Source organism: Copidosoma floridanum, unplaced genomic scaffold (genome assembly GCF_036245765.1).
Source record: "Copidosoma floridanum isolate Cflo_tuat_1 unplaced genomic scaffold, Cflo_Japanese_pri ptg000030l, whole genome shotgun sequence".
Classification (NCBI taxonomy): domain Eukaryota; kingdom Metazoa; phylum Arthropoda; class Insecta; order Hymenoptera; family Encyrtidae; genus Copidosoma; species Copidosoma floridanum.
Window position 1 is genome coordinate 33,329,127 of NW_028321907.1, and position 2,082 is coordinate 33,331,208.

Here is a 2,082-nt window from a genome sequence, read left to right on the forward strand (position 1 = left end):
TATGAATTTCAAAAAAGTTAAAGTTTAACCTTGAACATAATTTTCGATAATTTATAAGAATTTATATGAAATTCCGAAATGGCCATGCTAACGATAAGTATCAGCTTATGAAATTATTTAATATAATTAGTATTAAAAAAATGTATTTCGATGTATAGGGAAAAAAGGGTTTGTTAATATTATTTATAAAACATAATTAAACATAAATAAAAAGAAAATAAACTAGAATGATGAATCACGTTAAAAAAAAAATTTGCCGACAGTTGGAATCGATCCTCAGATAGCAAAACGAGAACAGTAGTGGCATAAGCCCTTACTACCTTAGCTATCGAAACTTCGAGGGTAGAAGATCTTAAAGTCACATATGTTCATCGATAACCTCCGGGGCTTGTCCTACAGGTCATAACAATTATGATGAGGATAAATAATTAACCGGTGGTTATAGCTGAACTGTTATCCTTAAAAAAATTAAGCTGATCATTTTTTTAAAATAATACTAGATTTCAAATTAAGTATTAACGTACGGAAAAAAAAAATGTTTTGATATCAAATTCTGTGCATATAATTATATGAGCATTTAGTTTCACGATTTAATCGAATGTAAGATTGATAGATATCAGATATCATTCAAGCAAGAGCGAGAGAGTAAGAGTCAGTTAAATATATATAGCATATACTCGGTTGCAATCAAAAGAGAAAAACTCGTGTCGTCGCTTGCTTTGGCTGTGAGCTCAGATATATATTGGCGTCGAACCTACCGTGTGTGACGTCATCAGTAATGACGTCACTACCGACTCGTTGTAGGGAAAATACGTTAGCAGCATAGGGGCGGAGTAAGGTTTTATTTATTTTCTCGACAACAAAGGTAAGAATCAATGTGATTTTTATTGTGATTTGTAAAGTGATGAAAATCCCTTAACATAAAATTTTGAAAGTTTAATAATTATAGTGACAAGAGTAATATCTATGTAAAAGTCCCTCATAACCTCTCCCAATATTTGTTTGTATTTCCAGTAACGTGCAAAGTCCATCAATTATCAATGCATCTGCCTATGTCTGCAATTTGTCAATTTGGAAAGTGCACCATTTCCAGTCGGAATTATGTTGAAGGAGAAAAGTTGCTGAACGCTAATCATATTTTAAAGTGCGGGAAAATGTCAGAGATGGGAAATGTCATTCGCATTACAGCTTATTGCCTTCAAACGACTGATATAAATGGAAAACCACATGAAATCAGAGGAGAAATATTGTTAGATGGCAGTATAAAATCTTTTTTGTGTTCCTGCAAGGCTGGATTAAGTCAAAAATGCAAATACGTGCTGGCTGTTTTGCTATACTGCTGCAGGTAAAATTCAATTAATTTTTTTTTGTCATTTCAATGAATAATAATTTCCTAATTGAATTATTATTTTATGAATATTAGCCAATATCTCCATGATTCGTTGACGCTGGTCTGCAGATAAATCTGAAGTATCGCAACCCCTGTGCGATGACGAGTAACACTCATGATCCTTCACCCTCCATGCTTTGTACTGCTCCAGAGTTTTCTTTTGGGGTTTTTGCCAGGCACACTTTACATCAGTACACGATAGTTGTTCAAGTCCATCAATATCATTTCTAAAATTCAATTAGGAAATTATTATTTATTGAAATGACAAAAAAAAATTAATTGAATTTTACCTGCAGCAGTATAGCAAAACAGCCAGCACGTATTTGCATTTTTGACTTAATCCAGCCTTGCAGGAACATAAAAAAGATTTTATACTGCCATCTAACAATATTTCTCCTCTGATTTCATGTGGTTTTCCATTTATATCAGTCGTTTGAAGGCAATAAGCTGTAATGCGAATGACATTTCCCATCTCTGACATTTTCCCGCACTTTAAAATATGATTAGCGTTCAGCAACTTTTCTCCTTCAACATAATTCCGACTGGAAATGGTGCACTTTCCAAATTGACAAATTGCAGACATAGGCAGATGTATTGATAATTGATGGACTTTGCACGTTACTGGAAATACAAACAAATATTGGGAGAGGTTATGAGGGACTTTTACATAGATATTACTCTTGTCACTATAA

General features: G+C 33.1%; 1 long non-coding RNA gene across 1 annotated transcript; it reads left to right on the forward strand.

Moving 5' to 3' along the window:
* Positions 1-750: 750 nt before the first annotated feature.
* Positions 751-1,627, forward strand: LOC149373599 (uncharacterized). The gene is made up of 3 exons (XR_016293361.1): positions 751-865; positions 1,015-1,345; positions 1,424-1,627. It is a non-coding gene; the product is annotated as an uncharacterized LOC149373599 (long non-coding RNA).
* Positions 1,628-2,082: the final 455 nt, after the last annotated feature.